General features: G+C 40.8%; 1 long non-coding RNA gene across 1 annotated transcript in view; it reads left to right on the top strand.

Annotated features, from left to right (window-relative positions):
* Positions 1-22,831, top strand: part of LOC308595184 — a 198,338-nt gene that overhangs the window by 79,296 nt on the left and 96,211 nt on the right. The window contains exons 8-9 of the long non-coding RNA XR_014011881.1: positions 135-254; positions 17,725-17,831. This is a non-coding gene — a long non-coding RNA (uncharacterized lncRNA). The remainder of the gene's footprint in view (positions 1-134; positions 255-17,724; positions 17,832-22,831) is intronic.

Genomic DNA, 22,831 nt, shown 5'->3' with positions numbered 1-22,831 from the left:
AGCAGGTCTTTGTCTGGGTAATGCCTGGATGGAAAACCACTGGGTAAGCCCATGTACAAAGTAATAAAATATGATTTAAATATATGCTTTAGAAATGCTTGCTTCTTAGACAGGCCATGTGACTTACTTTACAGTGTCCTCTATTGGAGTGCTGCACAGTCCAAGCCTGGTTTAAAGATGAAGAACCAAAAAAGAGAGTGCAGGAGCCTTGAAGTTGCCTTTCAACAGCAGCATCTGGCCACTTCCCCTCTATGGTGAGATGTATTATATCTCTATTTAAATTATCTCAATTATTTCTGAGTTTGCACACAAACATGCAAATAAGCGTCCTCATTTTTGAAGACTCAAACTCTCATTTTTTTGTGGGGAGCAACTATGAATAACTGGTCAATTTAACCTGGACTGAATAGTTGTAAACTGCGTTGGGTTGCCTTGGGCAAGAGAAAGCGACTAACAAATTTAATAAATAAAAATGCAGTGGTACTTCGAGTTACAAACGCCTCAGGTTACAAACGGTTCAGGTTACAAACTCTGCTAACTTGGAAGAGCTACCTCGAGTTGGGAACTTTGCCCCAGGATGAGAACAGAAATTATGTGCTAGCAGTGTAGCGGCAGCAAGAGGCCCCATTAGCGAAAGCACAACTCTAGTTAAGAACAGTTTCAGGTTAAGAACGGACCTCCAGAACGAATTAAGTTCGTAACTAGAGGTACCACTGTAATAATAAATGCATGGCAGTTTATTGTATTGTAGTTAAACTCAGATCCAGTCTCTCAGAGATGTTACTTTCTTTGGGGACTTTGAACCCCCAAAGCCATGTGACCTGTCTGGGATGTCTCCGTGAAGTTGCAGATTGAGGGTTATTTGCTGGCTGCCTTGTGTGTTCGACAGTGGAATTTGCTGCCCAGGAGTGTGGTGGAGTCTCCTTCTTTGGAGGTCTTTAAGCAGAGGCTTGACAACCATATGTCAGGAGTGCTCTGATGGTGTTTCCTGCTTGGCAGGGGGTTGGACTTGATGGCCCTTGTGGTCTCTTCCAACTCTATGATTCTATGATTCTATGATTCTATGAACCCATGACAATGGCGGTCAAAAGGACCCTCTTAGCGAGAGCCTGAAGGAGAATGTTTTCACTACCCTAGGTGGGAGATGGGGAAAGTGGCATACAAATAAACAGATAGTGATGATTTATCCAATGCAAAAAAATAATAATTTGCGGCTCCACCTTTGTAAAAAGGAAATCTGTGAATGTTGTCTCCCCTCCCCTGCCCATTTACACTTTCAGTTCTTAGACATATTATGCAGATTTTAATATAAAATTTATTGACTTTCACAGGCACGCATAGTAGTTATTATGCCAGCAATAATTCATAGCTTTCCTTACAAAGGCTTAACATCCCTATTCTCATTTCCCTGATGGCTTGTATACACTTTACAATGCTTTTAAAAAGGTGACTGAATACCACTTTATAAATCAGAATTATTTTTCAGGAAATCCATTTTTAAAAAAGTATCCTTGCTTTGGGGAATCATCCTTTGGGAACACAGAGAGAATGCAAATGGTGAAAAGTTTGCATGAATGATACTTTTTTTTTTAACTGATGTTTGTTCTTTCACATAGCTGTGTTGCAATTGTTTTCTGTTTGGGTACATCTGACATTAAAAATCTGCAAAATGGCTGCTTGAGCAGATAGTCCTTTAATTTTTCTAAGCAGCCATTCTGCCATAGCAAGCACCACACTACAAATGCTAAGGAAGTTAGTTGGAAATAGGAGCTTATGTTTTCTTCCCAGAGCTGAGATATTAAACTATAATTTCCACTCCACAAAACCCCATAGCATTGTTATGTCCTAGAGCTTACATCCACCTATACAATGCATGTATTAATTTTGTAGCAGTTATGAACTTTTAAACTACAGATCAATGCTGGCTTTCTGAACCAATTTCTCACTATGAGACCTATTAAAATTAAAAAATAGATTTTTTTTAATAAAAAAAAGTTATATTTAAAGTTCGATAGCTGGATACCACTACCATTTTATTACATTTTGAAGATTTTTGTTAAGGTTTTAAACTGACTTAGGCTAGCCTAAGGCAATGAATGTGTAACACTTTATTCTTCTTACTGCAAGAATTCAGCCCGAGAAATGAGAACATTTCCACTTACCTTAGTCACAGTGGTAAAAGTTTAACCCCTCAAGTATCTTGCAAGTTTTTATTTATGGGTTCTGCCATTGATTTCGGTGGGATATATATCACCTCCGTGTTTGAGTATATCATGATGTCTTAGCAAATGCTAATACTCAGTCTGAGCACTAGAATATTTTATTTTATTATCTGATTATTTTGATTATTTTGATTTCTAACCCCCCTCCTCCTAAAATTATTGTCACTCACCTTGTAGACATTATGGTGAAGGGCAGGCAAATAAATATATGAATCTGGGACAGGTAACAATATAATACACATAAGCAGTAAATTAGTACAGCACTATAAAATCATGCACATAAATATGCACTGAAGATTCTGATTTTAATATACTGTTCTCCTGATTTCCTCCTCAGTATTTATTTGTGCCATGGCATCCAAAAGTAGGCAAGGCAATCTTACTGTGGTTCACTTAGTTACGCTTTCCAGAGTTCATAGTTCACACCAGTACAAAATGTGGATCCCATTAGAGTGTCGTCTCATACCTTAAATGTGAGGCCCCCCCCCAATTCAGCCTTTCCAGGCATTGATAAACACGACATTTAAAGGGGGAAAGATTGAAGACAACACTGGGATAGACAGCCTGTGACCACCCCTTAATTAACTGGGAGACAGGCGGGTGCAAATTCACATTCTGCTCTGGTGTGCACAAGCCCTTAGATTCTCCACATTTTTTCAGAGTTCGCTCTGCATAATTAGTCAGTTTTAGCATGATCCCTACTTATTCTTTTTTGTGTGTGACTTTCTCCTCCAAGAAGTGTACATCTTGAATGTGGTACATTTGACATATTAATAATATAACAGAAATATTTCATTTATTCCCAGGTAGCTGCCCAGATGTTTAGAACATAAAATGAGGTTAGACATATTCAGTGCTCAGGAGGTGACTGGCCTTTCCAATTCCAACAATCTCTTGCTTTTAAGTATTTCTTTTAAATGAATATTAGCAGAATTTTAGAATGCATTTAATGAAAGCATTTCAAAACAAAGTGCTTTGCTTGCCTTTGAGAAGAATCTACCTTTCATTAGTGGTGCATATATTAGTGGGAATGTCAACAAGGAGCATTTGAAAGCAGCAGGCTTGCATGCCTGCCTTATGTTTGAATCCCAGATGGATCCCTCCCCCAGCTGTTAGTGCTTCTCTGGCTTCCAGAATAGCTCCCATACCTCCCTCAGTCCTGGCTGGTGGTAATAACGCAGCAAGAGAAAAGGTTGACTCATGCAAACTTTATGGATCAGTCAGCAGGACAAGCTGAACTAAAGAAACTGCATTGTGTGCAAGTTCCAACGTTAGGGGCCTAGGAGAATGCAAGCAGGAATCCTGATCAAAGTCATACTCTACGTTAACTTTGAATGATAGGTCATGATAACGTTAATGTGACAGAATGTCCTCCATAGTTAACAACTGCACTTTCATTTGTGACTCCTAAGTACCAGTTTGGGTCAAAGGCATCAGAGATTTGTGGCAGTCCCAAACAGGATAAGGGGGGTCTTCAGATATCATGGTAGTGGGTCAGCTTACACTCTTGTGCTGCTCACTCTGTGACTTACTAGATCTGCCAAGAATATAGGAACATAGGAAGCTGCTTTATATTGCATCAGACCATTAGCCTACCTTACTCAATATTGTCTGCCCTGACCGGAAGCCAGTCTCCAAGATTTCAGGCTGAGTCTCTCTCAGCCATACCTGGAGAAGCATTAAGCTACATACACACCATACGTTTAAAGCATATTATGTCCCTCAAAGGATCTTTGGAACTTATCCCTCAGAAAGCTACAACTCCCAGCATCCTTATCAAACCATAGTTCCCAAGATTCTTTGGGAGGAAATAATGAGCATTAAATTGATGGTGTGTACAGAGCCCAAGTCCGAGTGAGGCAGGAGGTAGTGAATTACCTTGACAGCAGAATTCTGGATGGAGATCAAAGAACCGAAAGAGCATAGTTCTAGTCAGTGGTACTGGAGCTCATTATGGCAGCCCCCATAGCCACATCCCAAGGAAGTCCATAGCCATATTTCCAAGGTGCAAGTCCAAAATGTCGGCATGGGACACAGCATCACATCCAGCACGTTGGACTTTGTCTGGGTTCACATCTCTGATCAGACATGTGACATGGCTGCGATCCTATGCACACTTTCCTGAGGGAAAGTGGCATTGAACTCAGTGGTGGTTGCTTCAAACTGCCTAGGTTCAATGTGTAAAACATACTGAAGTTCAATAAAATCTTCAGTGGATGTGAAACCTTTAGCTCTTAATTAGAAATGTAAATGATCTTGCAAAGAAGTGTTACCTTTTCAGCTGTGAGCATGATGTAAGAAACACATTCAGGGAAAGAAATAGCCACCCTTTTCTTGATGATTTCTGACTTGCTCTGACTTCCACTGATACTCTATCACAATCAATAGCAAAAACTGAAAGCCCAATTATCACCTCATTCCCTTGCCGGAGCAAGGAGTGTCAGAGCAATTACTGTGACGCTTTGCCGAATGATGTCATCACTCCTGCCATGAGAAAACTTTAATACAAAGCTAAGGGAATAAGAAGATCCACAGGGCAGTTGTCAAGGTGGGATGGGTCTGTGGCATTGGCCTCTTGGCATTCGTCCCCCTGCCACTTTGGGGGATGGTGTAGGTGGTGAGGTCATTGTTGCTTGGGTGCACTGGTGGGAGTGCAGGATTGGCTGTGCCAGTGCACATGCACTACCCCAATCTTGCAGCCGTCCTGCCCTAGTAAGTGGCAGTAATGCCACTGTTGGGAGGTGGCTCCATGCAGTGGTTGCTGATGCCCATTGGGACTGGTAGGTGGGAGGCAGAGACTAACAGTATGTAGGACCAGAGCCTACTTCTGTGCAAAGCTAACTAATTCTAGTTTTGCCCTCATCTTCCTCTCTGCTGAGTTCAACAAGGGAAACACTGAAACTAAGGATGAAGAATCTGGCAGGCAGTGTCATGTCCTGGACTGGTTGTATGCAGGTAAGGTAGGCAGGTGGGGCCTGGCTGAGAACACATAGAAGTTGGTGGGCAGTTTCCCATTTGCCCTAATGGACCAGTCCTCCACTGGCTGCATGGCGCTGCCCTGCTGTCACTGCCTGAGAAGAGCCCAATCTATGTAACCTAGACTTGCTAGGTTTCTAAGACCTGTCTAGTCCAGCATCCCATATACAGTACCTCCAAGGCCAATTAGATGCCTATGGTAAACTCACATGCCTGCAGTAGTCTATGGCATTTCCCTGGCATCATTTAGCACTAATATCTGGGGCTCCCTCATTCACATGACTATAGTTGATGTTGCATGAGTTCAAATTGAGCGCTTTTGAAGTCAAAGGTATACCGTGCATCGTATTTACTCTTTCTATAGATGCAACATTATTTTAATCAAAGTAAAATCTAATAACAAGCAAAACTCATTTTAGTCCTGTCCTTGGGCAATGTATTTATGGATTCTTTTATTTAAAGGGGGGAAACATATTTTCCTACTGATGCTTTAATGGATGCTTAATGGATTGTTCTGGCTGAGTCAGAAATAGCCAGATTGCTTCTTCAATTGTGACATTAGCAATGTCTGGGAGATTATTTCCCTGAAGGTATCTTGTCTAGCACTACTAGTGATGAGCAGCTTCTTCTACAAGACAGTCTTTGTGGCTCCTGAGAAGCTGCTGCCCCACCATCTGCTGGAAGCAGAATTAAAAGGGTACAGTCCACATGGCACAGAGCAGAGTGCTGTTGCCTCTCTCTCTAAAATGCTGAATGTCTGTCTACACAGCGAAGGTGGGGGATCTCTGCTGTAAAAAGTCATGGATATAAGAAGCTAATTCCTCCTCCTCCTCCTTAAAAAAATTAGGAGTGCAATTTCACTCCAACACACCAAGACATAATAATATTAAAAGGGGGTGTAAGGAGTATTAGGGGAGTGGAAGTACCTCTGGTGTGGGACACATCATGATTCTTCTGGGGTAGTTCGTCCACACCATCTAACACCCCTGTAAACAATTCGAGATGGATAGTCAATAAACAGGCCATGTGGATGCCACTTCAGTATCATCAAATTAAAAACAAATGGAGAAACATTGTAGACTCCTCCACAACCACCATTAGTAGACCACACCTCCTACTCGGTGCTCCAATTGTTCTTTTCTTGAGCATAATAAAAAAATTCCTTCCAGTAGCACCTTAAAGACCAACTAAGTTAGTTCTTCGTATGAGCTTTCGTGTGCACTGAAGAAGTGTGCATGCACACGAAAGCTCATACGAAGAACTAACTTAGTTGGTCTTTAAGGTGCTACTGGAAGGAATTTTTTTATTTTGACTATGGCAGACCAACACGGCTACCTATCTACTACTTTTCTTGAGCATGACTGTGTAAATTGTGCTACTGAACCATGGGGAGAAAACACAGTAAAACAATGATTCGATGGAATCATGTAGATCACTGGTCTTCAACTGGTGGGTTGTGGCCTGATTCAAGCTGAGCCACAACAGGAGCAGTGCCACCATGAAAATAAATGGTATAAAATTAAGAAATGGGTTCCCAAATGCATGTTTGGATGAAAAGGGGGACCTGGGCCTGAAAAAGTTGAAGATGCCTGATGCAGATGACCCATAAAAAGTGGGTCATCCAGTAGCACCTTAGAGACCAACTAAGTTTGTTATTGGTATGAGCTTTCGTGTGCATGCACACAAAACCTCATGCCAATAAAGCTCATGCCAATAACAAACTTAGTTGGTCTCTAAGGTGCTACTGGAAGGATTTTTTTTATTTTGTTTCGACTATGGCAGACCAACACGGCTACCTACCTGCAACCATAAAAAGTGAGTGAACAAAGTGTGGCTATTGTGAAAGTGCTAAGTATGTAAAGTAAATTCCTAGTGTGAAAGCAAGTTCAATCTTCTTCATCCCCTGCAACTCAGTTTTGTGTCTTCCCAGGCTGAAGCCTATAAAGCAAAGGGCAGGGTTTTCAGTTTCTTGCCTGGTTTTTGATCCATTTGTGACTAGAACTGACAGGAGGAAAGAGAGAAAGCTATTGAGGGGATTTATCATCTTGGTCACATATTGTCCGTGTTTCTTGTGATGCAATGATGTTTCCTGTTTTGTATCAAATCAAGGGCACCATTCCCCAGGATGTTCTGTTGCACATGGCCTAGTAAAATGAGCTCCATGCAGCTCTCATTCTTTTCAGTGGGATGCGCAGGCAGACTTCACAGTAAATTGCGCCCCAAATTTTCAGCTAAAGTCTTTGAAGGAGTCATTGTAGTCTTGTCAAAATCAATGTTTAATTTAAGAGATTTTGAAAGACCATTAAAGCCAATAAAGTTCTGAGAATAGCTGCAGGGTGGAGCTCTTGCAACATTTCTTGAATACTTAGATACTAGGATATTCAGATGCTAGTACCCTTTAAAAATTATCACTGCTTCTCCACCCATAGGAGGTCTCATTAGTACAATGGCAGTAGTTTGGGCATATACATTGCCTGTATGTGTTGTATGTTTGTGGGAAAGAATTTAACAGAAAAGAGTCTCCCTCTCCCCTCTACTTACCAGATAGAAAAATAAGATAAGCCATGTTATGAATTTGAGGTGTTAAGCTGGTACCAGACCCCTTAAATCTCTGGATCCAGCAAGTGTTAGAATTTAATCAAGGCTTCTAATTCTTGGAATAGCCAGGCTAGCCTCCTGGTGAGGTGATAAACATGGGAGACGAGCCTTTAAGGGGAATTGAGGAGCTCAGTGCAAGATATGGCAAGTGTGGGGGAGTCTCCCTCAATAGAAAAAGCCAGAGGTTGGAGCAAAGGGAGCACTGATGTGACCTGGAAGTAAAGCAGCAAGCTGGAGAAAGAATCAGAGCGATGTTTGACTTCTGTTTGAATCCAAGGCTGTGGCTATGGCAGGAACAAGACACTCTCAGCAAGTTAATAGTGTGAACACTTCCATCATATGCTCAGTTTGTATATATGCGTAAATAAACCATATATCACAAAGACCCCCACAGTCTCTGCTGTGCCTCATTCCAAAAGGGAACATGAGCCCTGCAACCTCACACAACTCAAGAGATTGAGGTGGCATGCAACAGTAAGAAGAACAGTAAGATTGTGCTTTGTGATTATAGAAACACCAAACGGTTCAGCAGTCCTAGGTGAATATATGACTCACACCTCTGCTAAGCTCATTTCAGTGTGAAATGCTCTGGAAATAGAGTGTGGATTGCAGCAATAGATAGTCAGGAAGTCACTCGTTGAATGCAATAAGTTGCTTGAAATTAATTATTTGGGAAGTGCTTTCCAAAGCAAAACTGCTCAAGAAGATTAAATCTTCCCCTGGCCCATTAAAATGTAGGAGCTCTTTATTCATCAGTGAATCAGTGATTAATGTCCCATTTCACTTTCATATAAAGTTCAGCACAGGGAAGTGCTAAATAACATGTCCCTCTATGATGCAACTGGCTCAAAAATACAGACACAAGGTGGTTTGCTCTGTTTTTACATCTGCACTGCATTGTTCCTTTATTTCCTTCATTAGAATACTGAGGCATGGCTATCAGATTTGACTGCCTTGTTTTCTTGATGGCATCTGGCTAATTATCCTAGGCTTTCTGGAAACTTTAATTAGTACAAGCAATGAGTATTTAACATCACCCCCACCTTGGAAATGCAAACTCCTGCTCATCCAAATTCACTACCTCTCCCTTCTCATCATCCTCATGTAAATGCAATGCTGTTGAAGAAGCATCCCTGTTTATCTGAACTTTTGATGACCTGAGCATTTTAATGTAGTAACAGCTAGTGTTTCTCCAAGCTTCTTATTAGAATTCACTTCTTTAGCTTGCACATTTGTGATCAGCTTGGTTAGTGTGATGGTATGCTGGGTGAAACTACCAGTGCCACAGCATGATAGAGAGGGAGGCAGAGTCATGATGGAGGTGGGATGAATGTAGTGCAAGCACATCATGGCTGAGTGAATGGTCACCCCTGCTGATGTCTGCAGACTTTGCTAGGGAAGGAGATGTTCTTGCTTCCCCCACTGCTATTCTATAGCCCCTCCTGATTCTGTGTCTACCAAACTGGCTCCCAGGCTCCAACTAGCAATAATCAAATGCAGATTTCAGAAACGATCTCTTTAAATCCCATTTCCCTCCACAGTGAGCATAGATTATGATATATTCACATGGTTTTGCTAAAGAAAAGGAGGATTAGTGTGCATCTTACACATATGCATTTCCTGCTGTTTGCAAATGCTTCAGCATCATCTCACTCCCCTCTGCCAATGGTGGTGATGAGAAGGGGTTTGTTTTGTTTTTTACATTTTTGGAACCAATGGATGTTTTCCACAAATAATTCTTTGGCTTTTGAAAGCCAGTTTTCCTGCTAATAAACCTAATTCCATGAAGGTGATGGTTAAGTTAGTAGTCCTTATAGCGGTTTCCTACAACATAGATAAAGGCACAGTGACTCCCCCCATGACCGTTCCTTCTCCAGAAGGAGGGCATTTGCTACATCTTCATCTCATTTTACAGCAGCGAGTGCTTCTTCCTCACATTCAGAAACATGGAAATCGCCACAGGGACTAAAGCTGCTGAAGTGATTGGCGAGAAAAGCTATATATCCCTGTTATAAATCTCTAAGTCAAGTCTGAAATAAAAGTTATATGGCAAACCAGAAAATGAATTTTATCTTAAATTGAAATAGGGATCAGCTGCTATAGCCTGGGATTTGGGAATGATTAAGTGTAAGATTCAGTTAAGAAGTTTCGCCTCTCAAGAAAATATAAAGCAAACATGCCTATTCCTGACCTATATAGCTTTTTGGTGTGTTCAGCATAATAAAATGGCTAGATGGATCATGAATTGATACCACAGGTCTAAAAGTTGGTGGATGTAACAAAGCAGTAATCGAGCAATAATTTGTTTCGGTAATGAGTTTACTCATTCGGTAATGAGTAAAATTCAGGTTTACCCATATGCAAAGTGAAAATGCCAGTATGAAGCGATGCCTGGTTTCCCTGTGTTGCCAAATTAAATAAATAGTGATTTTATTAAGGAAATGGGTAAAACCTTTCAGGAAATAATTAAGGGCCACAGTAAATTCCCTCCCTGTTCTAATGGCATTCTTGATATTGTGTTCCACTTGAATGAAAATGGCTGACTCTTCATCAATAAGAGACTGCAGTTCCTCTTTGCTTTCTTACCTATGTATGGGTATCTCAAGGCCTTCCAATGAGAGACCAAGTCTGCATGTGACAAACTGACTCCTATGATCCAAAGAGGTGGAATTATTATACTGATTGTTGCTCCAGTTCACTAAGTCTGCATCGGTCTGAGTAGTACCGGGACTGGTCCAACCACAAGCCTCTCCTACTTTTAAAACCGACATTGAATATGGAGATTTCCAGCCACTTCTTTGTTTAAACACATATGTGAAGCCATAGGCTAGAATGGGAATCGGTAATCAGCATGGAGGACTCCAGTCCATAACCAGAATCAAAGCAGGCATCAGTCCAATAAAATTTATGCAGAGGTTCCTCTCCTTCCCTCTCTGTGATAAGAAGAGGAAGAAGAGGAGTTTGGATTTGATATCCCGCCTTTCACTCCCTTTAAGGAGTCTCAAAGCGGCTAACATTCTCCTTTCCCTTCCTCCCCTACAACAAACACTCTGTGAGGTGAGTGGGGCTGAGAGACTTCGAAGAAGTGTGACTAGCCCAAGGTCACCCAGCAGCTGCATGTGGAGGAGCGGAGACATGAACCCGGTTCCCCAGATTACGAGACTACCGCTCTTAACCACCACACCACACTGGCTCTCATCTGCAGAGCTTTCTTTCCGCTGGAACTCACCTCTCAAGTGGGCGCCATTGCCATTATAAGAGAACAAGGGAGGCATTCGTGATGAGTTCCGGTACCTCTTTTCCTAGAAAAATAGCACTGTGCATCTGGTTCTCATGACACCATCTGCCATGAGCCTTTTGGTGTTCTGAGATAAGTAAAGACAGCATGTGAGAGTCAGGGAAATGACAAGGCAGAGAGTAAACAGTGATTATGGAAGCTAAGTACAAACACATGACCAGAGTGGTGAATTGCAGAACTGGAAAGACAATGTGATAATTTATTTTACCTCTGCAGAGTTGGTCATATTCTAAAACACTTAGTTCTGATATATTCTTTGTAAAGTGCAGGTGGCATTGCTGATTTTTTAAACCCAGTAAGCAACAATTTCCCGTCCTCTTTTAACAAATTCTTCTGAAGATCGGTCCCTCTGCCCTGCTGAAGCCAGAAATGCAGGAACGGGACTGCAGTAATCTATGTGCTTTTGACAAAGTGCATCTCCTACTGTTGCAGTGAACTGGGCTAATTGTTTTATGAGCTGATATTTCCTTTACTGCACTTCTGTGATTTGTGGATGGGCTCACTCAGCAGCGATCTTTAAGCTCCGTAACAAGCTTACTCAGACCAGAAGATGGCAGTCAGTCTTGGCAGTCCTGGTGCAGCATTGTGCTTAGATTGGCAGATCTGTCAAACATTGCTTTAATTTGTCCTGGGCCTGCATATGAAAAGTCCCCTCTCTTGTGGGTTATTCACCTTAATCTGACCTTTTGCTAATGCAGAAACAGTGACCTGTTATGACATGCTAAAACAAAGAGAAAATGAAAACGGCCTAATTTAGTCTGCTGTGGCTTTCCTAGTGATGTATGGTACCGATCACAAAGGGGCTAGTGCCATCTCTAATAAGGGTGAGTAATGCAGCTTCCACTGCTGTCAGAGCAATTCCACTGACCTGTACTTCGAATACTAATAATGAAAGGATTTGTTCAACAGATCAGAATGCCTGTAGTGCTGCAGCAAAGAGCATCCTTGCATGGTAAAATACAGATAACAAAACAAAAAAAGACGAAGGAAAAAACAGAAGTAAGAGAGAGAGAGAGAGAGAGAGAGAGAGAGAGAGAGAGAGAGAGAGACGAAGAAAGGAAAGCAAGCATTGATATTTCAGGGCAATTCTATTAGGTGTGTGTACCAACAGCAAGATGTATTTCAGATCCCACTTTGGAAGACGAAATTTGACTCTGAATGCTTTGGTCACAATCTGGTACATTTCAGGTCCAACTCAGAACTTTGCTTCAGAAAATCTGAGGCTTCAAATGTCTATCCATTGACTTATATAGGAAAATAAACAAATGGCAACCACATTTTAATTGGATAAAAATTATAGTCAGATTTTCCGAGGAGATGAAGTAAAATAGGTGCTGGGTTTTCTGTGCTGCATGGTTTACAGTCTGAGGGTTGGGGTGTGTGTGTGTGTGTGTGTGTGTGTGTGTGTGTGTGAGAGAGAGAGAGAGAGAGAGAGAGAGAGAGTTTTAAAGAGAATTCCTATAACTTTTAAAAAAATCATGGCAGAATTGGATGAAATTTGTTGGCATTGCTATCCCTTCTAAGGGAATAAAGCCTGCCAAACCTCAAACAGGTAGGCATGGGGGTTCTGCAAGGGTTAGGGTCTTTGCAGTTTTTTTGGGTGGGAAATAGTATTTTCTCGTCTGCTACCTCCTGTGATTTTGGGGCAGGAAGAATTTATTTATTTATTAAAATGGTATATATTGTAGAGATGTCCCTAAGTAAGTAACCTAAAAAGTTAAGATGAATGAAAAATAGGACTGGAGAAAGGACAAAGTTATAAGACAAAGGATGCACCTTTTTTTAAAAAAAAAATGAATTTGGACTAGGGAGACCTGGATTCCAATTATAGGGTGGGGGGAACATTTAGAAAGCCATACATTGTGATAAATATGTACATATTGTGATGAAATATATAAATAGTCTTTCATATTTCTATGGATTTTTTTAGTAAACCTAGAAACAGATTTTTCTATCCCTACTAGTGTGCAAGGCATTTTCCCAAATTACAGAGTCATCCAAACCCCTCTTACACCAGACTTGAGGGGGGTTGAAAGGACTGGAGGCAACCGTCCACTCTGCTTTCTATAGCTATGTCAGAAATACATTATTCTTAGTGCCTTCTGGAAAGAGTATTATCTTTAAAGGGTACATTTGCTAATGAATAAATATGTCCCCTTCTCCTTCTGTGAGGCCTTAATCAATAAAATGGGAATGTTTTTCTCTTTTTGCACTTGCTGGCCAGCTGTTATAATGCAGAATGGTAAATTTAAAAGAATACTGAACTGAACAGCGGCCACTAATGTCAGAAGCAAACACAACTACTGCAAGAAGTGTTTTCAAGTGTTCTCCGGCAGCCATAAGGTGTTGAAGCTACACAAAGGATTTTGAAACAAACATCACACTGGGGAGCAATTTAAAAACATTTTTCAGTTAGGCAAGAAATAAGACCTATTCTCTACTTGGCAGCTGTTTAAATCCACACTGGGAGGGTGTGAGTAGGACGGAATCTAGATTTATCTTGTAAAATAGACATGTTATTGTGCCTGCATCGCTTGCAGTTTGTTAAGAGGTGCTGCACCCTAAAATGGTGTATCCTCAACTTGTTTTACAGTTTCTCAACATCTAACATTTTTCTTCCACTATTGACGCTGAACTGTATTATTACAGTGGTACCTCGGGTACATACGCTTCAGGTTATATACGTTTCAGGTTACACACTCTGCTAACCTAGAAATAGTGCTTCAGGTTATGAACTTTGCTTCAGGATAAGAACAGAAATCGTGCTCCGGCAGTGTGGCAGCAGCAGGAGGCCCCATTAGCTAAAGTGCTGCTTCAGGTTAAGTACGGACCTCCGGAATGAATTAAGTACTTAACCCGAGGTACCACTGTATATGTTTTTTGGGGGGCGGGGCAAGACTCACCTAAAACATCTGGATTCAGTAAAGGGTTAGAATTTAAGCAAACCCCTAAATACCTGGGTCTAGTGGGAGCTAGAGTCTAAACAAGCTTTTATGTGTCCAGGAAGCTTCTTGGCAGAAGAACTATCAGAAGGTAATCACTGGAATGGCCAAGCCATTCAGAAGGTCATTAACAGAGACTCTCTGGGATGGACAGATAATGGACAAAGCCCCTCCCTGAGGTGAGAGATAGCAGGAAAAAAAAGGGCAGAGTTTCATGAGGGATGGGCAGAATTGCAGTGGGTGAAGAGGTAAGTGAACAGGAGAAAAGTGTCAGTTTTAGAAGCTGAAGGGGGAGCGGAGCATGAGGCAGGCAATCTCTTTTATGCTGCAAAGAGCATCAGATATGATGTTGGGAGTCGCTTGGAATCTGAAGCTGCAGCAACAGGAGGAACAGATCCTTCTTGGGATGTGAATGCCCTGCGCTTTCTCCATCTAGACGCAGGTTGTATATATGTGTAAATAAACCATGTATCATAAAGACACCACAGACTCCACTGTGCCTCATTGTCCAAAAGGAGACACAGACCCTGCTGAGCACGCCTGATAGCCCTGGAATCTTGCGCCACTCGGAGACTGGTGTGGCATGTAAAACTATTTAAGTCAGGTTTGTGTGGCCCTTGGAGTTCAGGAAAATTGGGACTATTGCTTGGTCTGGTGTCTGGAAGATTGGCTGTTCTGGATGGAATTACAAGCCCTCTGAAAGAAATGGTTCACGGTTTGGGGATGCCATCTGGTGTGGTTAAAATAGTCGCAACCAAATGAGAGCCAATTGACACAAACTGCCTGCAGTTGCCATTTCAAGTGGGGAAAATGTGTATGGTATAATTTTGCTTTTGAACGACCAAATTCCATATACCAACAACAATAACAGGAATAGTATGCATGGTACAGAAATCCTTTTTTTGTGCTGCTCCCCCCCACCCCCACTGAAATTGGCTAAATATGTGAAGTGAGAATATTTCATGTTTTCCATCTCCAGTCCTTATGAGAACTGTAGGCAATCTGTTTCCTTTATGTCACCTTTTTTCTTATAAAATGGGAATCAAATCAGATGAGCTGTTGATTTATTAGGCTGACTTGAAAAGCATGCCTCTATTGATATCTATTGATTTATAATCTCTGTGAGAGCTGTTTCACACAAACATGCTATTACTTTAAACTCAACTGGCTGTTCAATTAATGCAAAAATTTAAAGTGAGCATGAGTATCCTGTCACATTTGAGACCATCAGTTGGCATCTGTCTGTCTCATGATATGAGGGAAGAGTGCGCATTCAGGGATGAAATCAAACCATTGGAGAGTTACAGCCCCTGTTGTGGCTGTAGAGACCAACATGGGGGGAGACATGTTTCCTGCTCATGGATTTTCCCTGTAACTCGAGGGTGTTACCTTTGGATATTTTTCAGGAAGTAGTACTTCTCTGGGGGCAGTGCCAGCCCACACATGAGGCAAGGTAAGGTTACTGCCTCAGGCAGCAAGATCCACAGGGGCAACAGATACGACCTTCAAGGAATGCATTGCCTGCCTGCTGCTGCTGTGGTAGCATCCATGGCCCTGGTGAGCTCCTTAGAGGCTGGATCTGCCCCCTCCTCAGCAGCGCCCCCTCCAGTGCTGCCTCTGCAGCAGCCTCTTGGCGAATAGAAGGTGCTGTTGGTCTCCTCCCACCCTTGTTCCCAACATAGCTCTTTATTTCCCCCTTGTTCTGCTGTAGATCTTTTCTCACTCCTTCTTCCCTGGTAGGGCCGCAGACACCATTTTGTGGTTTGTGTCAGATGCCAGATGTCTTGAGCCAGCCCTGTCTGGGGTTATTCTTCCATGAGAAGGATGGAATATGGACCTAATTTCATGTAGCTGGTAGTGCTCTGCAGATATACATTGCTTCAGTGACTTTCAGAAAAGCAATAAGCTTGATAAGATAAGCAAAAGTTAAACAAAAGGAAAATAAATTATGGCCCCCAAAATATCTTAACCTGCAGTGACATATTTCTAATATGGGATTAGAGTGAAGTGTGTTGCTGCCAAAGAAGGCTGCAGCCCTGTGCACACTTAAACCAGTGAATAAGCTCTATTGAATGTAGTGGGACTTACTTCTGAACAAAAATATATACGACTGCTTTTTGTCTTCCACAAATGCCCATAGCTAATGGTAGCAATGATTTTAGCAAACGTCATTCAAAGTCCGGCAAGATTCTGAATCTTCTGAAACTCATACATAGAAAGCAGGTATATGTCTATATGATGATGCCACATTGACGATCCCGCTACTATTCTTATGTATAGATTCATATAGGTTTATATATTTCTGTTTACAGACAATTCTGTAGGTTGCTCACTTCTGTGTATGATGTTGACCAGGTTAAATCTCTGGGGAGATGAGGGTGTTCTATTTGACTTCAAACATTTTCTTCATAGTGTATTTGCATTTCATAATTGGAGGTGGTGGGAAGGGGCATCCAACTGACTCTGCAGATTATTTATTCATCCATATGTGCTAATCTCCTTGTTTCTGCTGCATATACATTTTGCATCTGCCAACACAACCTTAACATGTTCTAGTCAATTAAATTTGTCCTTTCCTTTAATAAAATATTTGTCCTTTAATACAGCTCATTGGTCTTGATTTCTTTGACTCATGTTAAGTCATCAGAATGAAGGTGCTATATGACCAAGCTATTCAATTACAAAGGCATTGTGTAGATACACTTTATGAAGCCAGCAAATTTCAGAGTCCCCACGGTATGAGGACTTCCATTCAACATAATAGCATTGACTAAGGGAAAGAGTGAAAGTATATGTTCTGTGGGTGAGAATAATAAAAAATTAGTCTTTACTAAGTACATAGGTATAAGTGGAAGTACAGGTCAAGGTTAAAAGTGGGTATTTTAGTTATCATGAATAATTTGGGCTAGATTTGCACTCATTAATTCTAATGCTGACTGCATACATTCAAAGCCCATCACTGAAAACTAGAAATATTTCACAGAGCTCCAATAAAAAATTTTAGGCTGAATATGACAATTACATTATTTAAAGCCAAATTAAAAATCCACAATAGCTGAACTCAGTCTTTTGTAGCTATAATCTCAGAAAAGAAGCTAAGGATAGGCTAAAATTTGATGAAACACTTGTGTTTTTAGATTTAGAGATTACCTTTAGACTGAAAATGTGACACTGCCCCCAAACCCATCCTGGGGAAACAATAAAGAAACATAAAGGGATTTCAACTGGGACAGGATTTAGGTTACTGTTTCCTGAGATAGTCCTTGCAGAAAGAAATCCAGTAAGATAATACATTTTCTGGAAGCATTTCCTGCTATTTTGATTGTATAAGCTGAAGCTCTTTATCTATACTTGCACATCATGTACTTACTTCAAAATGTTTTTTATTGCTGTTCCACCTCATGACTCATTTTCACCTTTGATGCCCCATTCATAGTATTTCACTGTGACATTTATAGGAAGAACCTTTTGGACCCTGCCTATGTTATTGGGTGGAGGAAAGGAATTATAGATGCTGATCATGATTAAAATCAATAATGGAAGTTAAATGCCATGTGACAGGACTCATGCTACTTGCTGAAGAAAGCAAGGTGTTCAATAGAATTATGTGATATTCTGATGGCCTGTGCTTTACAATAGATTTTACTGCAATGCTAAATCAATGGGCTTGTGTTTTAATACTTTGCAGCAACTTTGTTGATCTACAGCTGGGCAAAATGTGTTAGCAGAGCCTCATTGAAGAGGAATCTGGAACAGAAAAGTTTGGAAACCTAAAGCAAGTGCCAGTCGCTTAATGTATGTTCTTACAGAAAAATCCTAATCTAAAAGTAAGGTGCGGTTGCTGCTTTTGTGCAGTTTTGTGACCACTTCCATAACTTTTGCACAATGTTAGTGGGACACACAGAGAAATTAAATATCCCTGACTGGACCTCCCAACATATTTTTCTTTGTTTAAAACCAATCAAGCATCCTCTCCGTTTCAGTTGGGGCTGCATTGCTGGGTGGGGAAGTTAACCCTCCATTTCTGTAATTTAGCTAATTTCCTGCCAAGGCAGTTGTTAGCCATGGAGGCAGGAGCTGGGGAAAGACAGATAAAATATGGACTTCAGGGACTGGGAAGAATTAAACTGGGTTGACAAATGCTGCCCCAAATCTACAGACCTGATCTGAATGATACTCCTTCCTCCAGCGATGGTTTCTAAGCAAAGACACTTCACATCTAGTCTGGCCCTTTTTTCAACTAGTTTTTACTACATTTGGGATCAAATATATTTATTGAGTGTGAAGACTGCACTCTCTGAAAACACTGTCCACTGTTAAGATTAAAAAAAACCTATCTGTCATTTTCAGTTGTTTGAGAAAAGCCAGACTACTTGCTCTGTTGGATGAAGTTTGTTTTCATTTCACATTTAAATCTGTTATCATGGCTTTTAAAATCTCAACAGCAAAGTTATCATGAGCTTTCTAGAAATGAAAGAGTGATAAATAAATATATTTTAACGTGTACAAAAGTTCCTTAAACAGCAACGATTGGCAAAATAGTGGGGGAACAATTTTGCTGAAAGCACTTGATTTTGCAAATGTCGTTTAAACATTTGAGTCTCATCAATGTGCAACACTGCAATATAATTCAGTCGATTGAGTACAGTCCTGATTATATGACATTCAGGAGTGCATGAGATTCTGCTCATAAGCACAGGATGCAAAATTATTTATCATAATATAGCAAAGCATGCATGAATAAACCACCCATTCAGAGCCTATTTGTCTTTCTTTTGGCATTGGCTGCTTTGTATTGTTCCAATAGTGCAAAGAAGACAGCCATCTTAACAGGCTGTCTGCTAATTGCTCTTGCACAAGGAGACTCATTAGCTGGCCCAAGAGTCCATAGAGTCAGCTTCATTTAGAGGGCACAATTCATTGGAATAAGCAAATACAGTTCAAGTTAATGAAGGTGTACTTCATTGGATGTAATGAATGTATTGCTGTTGCTGTAATATGGTGACTTTGAATGGGAGGAGACATACACAGTAATTGAAATAAAAACTTCCCAGAAGTTTTCTGTAACTAATTCCCTCTTTTTATCATGTCCTCAGTCTTCTTTAGGAGATAATTGGAATTACATTTCTATAATTTACTTTTCATCAACACTTTCTCATTATTTCTGGCAATTAGTTGAGACACCTAGAAGGAGTTGTCCCATAGCAGATAAAAATCAATTTATTTAATAAGATGGCACTACATTTTTCAGAAGAAACTTTGTTCAGACTTTTCTAGTAAGCAGGCTGATGAGAGTTGAAAATGGGTGGCCCTTTGGAATACAACATTAGGACCTGGCCTGTGTGTTTTGTACTCCAGACTGGTGATTTTGGTGATATATGAATATAGTTTGTATAACTATTTCTCAAGGGCTAAGGCAGTTCTAGGTACTCTTGCTTCAATTGGAGCTGTTAATCAGAAACAATTAGTATTTGGCAGCAAGAAAAGTCTTGCTTCCAACAAGTGATAAGAAAGTTCAAAATGGCAGTCCCTTTACATGGCCAGCCTGCACATGAGGTGGACTGAAGCAGCGACTTTGGCTGGCAGAATCCCATGGGTTTCTCAAAAACAAGTTGTGCTAGACAAATCTTATATCTTTTTATGATGGAGTTACAAGCTTGGTGGATCAGAGGAATGCTGTGGACATAGGGTATCTTGATTTCAGTAAGGCTATTGACAAGCTCTCCCATGGTATTCTTGCAGAGAAGTTTGTAAAATGTGGACTAGACAAGGTAACTGTTGGGTGGATTTGTAGCTGGTTGACTGACTGAACCCAAAGGGTGCTCACTAATGGTTCCTCATCATTCTGGAAAAAAGTGACAAGTGAGGTGCCTCAGGATTCTGTCCTGGGACCATTGTTGATCAACATATTTATAAACAACTTAGATGAAGGTACTGAGGGGATGCTGAGCATATTTGCATATAACACCAAACTGGGAGGGGTAGCCAGTGCCAATGAAGACAGAATCAGGATTCAAGATGATCTTAACAGGTTGGAGAACTGGGTCAAAACTAACAAAATGAATCTTAATAGAAACAAACGTAAGGTTCTACACATAGACAGGAAGAGTCAGCTGCACAAATATAAGATGAGGGACATCTGGATTGCCAGTAGTATATTTGAAAAGGATCTAGGGGGTCTTTGTAGATCACAAGCTTATCATGGGTCAACAGTATGATGCAGCAGCCTAATGCTATTATAGGCTGCATCAACAGAAGTCTAGTGTCCTAACCAAGGGAAGTCATAGTACCACTCTATTATGCTTTGGAGTACTTTGGGCACCACAATTTAAGAAGGAAATTTGCAAGCTTGAATGTGTGCAGAGGAGGGTGACTAAGCTGATAAAGGGTCTGGAAAACAAGCCTTATGGGGAACAGTTGAGAGAATTGGTTATCTTTATCCTGGTAAAGAGGAACCTGAGAAGAGAAGAAGAGAAGAGTTTGGATTTGATATCCCGCTTTATCACTACCCGAAGGAGTCTCAAAGCAGCTAACATTCTCCTTTCCCTTCCTCCCCCACAACAAACACTCTGTGAGGTGAGTGGGGCTGAGAGACTTCAAAGAAGTGTGACTGGCCCAAGGTCACCCAGCAGCTGCATGTGGAGGAGCGGGGATGTGAACCCGGTTCACCAGATTATGAGACTATTATGAGAAGATATGAGAGCTATCCTCAAATATCTAAAGGGCTGTCACATAGCGGATGGAGCAAGTTTGCTTTCTCCTGCTCCAGAGGCTATGATCCAAACCATTGGCTTCAAGTTACAAGAAAGGAGAGTCCTACTAAACATTAGGAAGAATTTTCTGCCAGTAAGAGCTGTTTGACTGTTGGACAGACTCCCTTGAGAGGACTCTCCTTCATTGGAAGTTTTTAAGCAGAGATTGGATGGCCATCTGTTATGGATGTTTTAGTTAAATTTCCTGGATTGCAGGGGGTTAGACTACATGACCCTCACGATCCCTTTCAACTCTGCAATTCTATGATTCTGTGAGTGCTAGACTTGAAATGGGAAGAATTGTAGTCCAAACCTCACTGTGATACAGAACTTACTGGCTGTCTTTGGGCATTATTATATGACTTACCTCAAAGAGTTGTGGAAATCAAAGCAGTAAGACAGGATTCAAGCAGCTTGACTCTTATAGATTGTTGCTGCTGAGTTATGCTGTTTATCCTTTATTGCATGTTGTATGTTGCCCTACGCTCTGTTTGAGGAATGGGCAATTCATAAATACCCAATACACCCTCTCCCTGCCCAACAGTTTTTGGCATTGGCTTCTGTGTTGCTGGTAATGACGTGATCCATACCCGATCAGTTTTCTTTTAGTTTAGAGAAAATGTGAATAAGAGAGGACATGAGAGAGTTGTATAAAGATATTCATGGTGTGGAGAAAGTGGATAGAGCTCTCTCGCTCTCTCTCTCTCTCTCTCTCTCTCTCTCTCTCTCTCTCACTCACACACACACACACAGAAAGTACTTTTTCACAGTTAAACTATGGAATTTTCTCCAACAAGATGTAATGATAGACACCAACTTGGATGACCTTAAGAGAGAATTAAACAGATTCATGGCAGATAAAACTATCCATGGCTACTAACCCTGGTGATTATGTTCTGCCTCCACATCAGGAGGCAGTTCTGAACTGTTTGCACCTATGGGCAGTGACTCCACAGTGTTTCAGACAAAGGCACATTTCAAGCCCTGGCTAGAGCTGCCAGGAATTGAGCCTACAAACTTCTACATGAAAAGCAGATGTTCTACAACTCATCCTGCAATAATTTATTCTCTGCAGGTACACCAATATAGACAGTTTGCCCAGGATGAAAACAATTAGCTTAATTGGGAATCCCCAGCTGTAATTAATTTTATCGTACTTGCAGAGCAATATTTACAAATTTTCTGAACTCTGCTCTTCTCAACATTTCAGCAGAAAGGTCAAGTAACACCCCAATTCATGCTTGGCTAATATCAGGCTCAGAATTTTGTTGTGGGGCTTGCATGAAGGCAGTCATCATGCAGTCAGAACAAAATATTTTCCCCCAGTCATTTTCCACTGCCAGAATATTTAGATTGTATTCAGAGTGTGGTTTCAGCTGTGGCCCGATTCACTGACAAGCCTAATTTGTCTTATTAACAAGCTGGATTATGGCCGAGGTCATTACACATTAATTGTTGGCTCCTGTGCAGTAACCAAGCTTGGGTGAACGTTGATGAACATTGTCAGTGGACTTCTGCAAGCAGCTGTACGTTAACTTACAAAAAAATTAAAAATCTATTTGATTCTTCTCCAGTCAATCCCAAAGCAGTAAATGCATTATCCCAAACTCATGTAGTGTCAGATATTACTAAAGAGAAATACAAAGGATTTCTTTTATATACACCTTTTTTGCAGTTCATTCATATGGTAATGTTCTGTCAAACTTCAATGTGTATCCCTGGGTGTTAACAGGTATTTTATCTGCTGATGCTTTGTGCATTCACATCAAAATATATTTAAATAAGAGGAATCTAGTCCCAATTCATGTAATTTCCATATTTTTGTTTTTGGAAAAAAAGAAAATCCTTCGCTATATAACTAATGCATGGCTGATTAGTAAATGTTTTATGAATTCTGTTCCTGTGATGGTTGTAAAGTACATCAGTTAGATGTAATGTGTACCAACAGACATGGGAGAACAGCTGAATTTTAAGTAGAACGTTTTGCCAGTGTTTGGCTACACATCTATTATTTCCATGACCTTTGAAGAGAGATACAAATGT

Source organism: Podarcis bocagei, assembly GCF_964188305.1.
Source record: "Podarcis bocagei genome assembly, chromosome: 9".
Taxonomy (NCBI): Eukaryota; Metazoa; Chordata; class Lepidosauria; order Squamata; family Lacertidae; genus Podarcis; species Podarcis bocagei.
The sequence above is the reverse complement of the archived record's forward strand: the minus strand, read 5'-3'. Positions and strand labels throughout refer to the sequence as shown.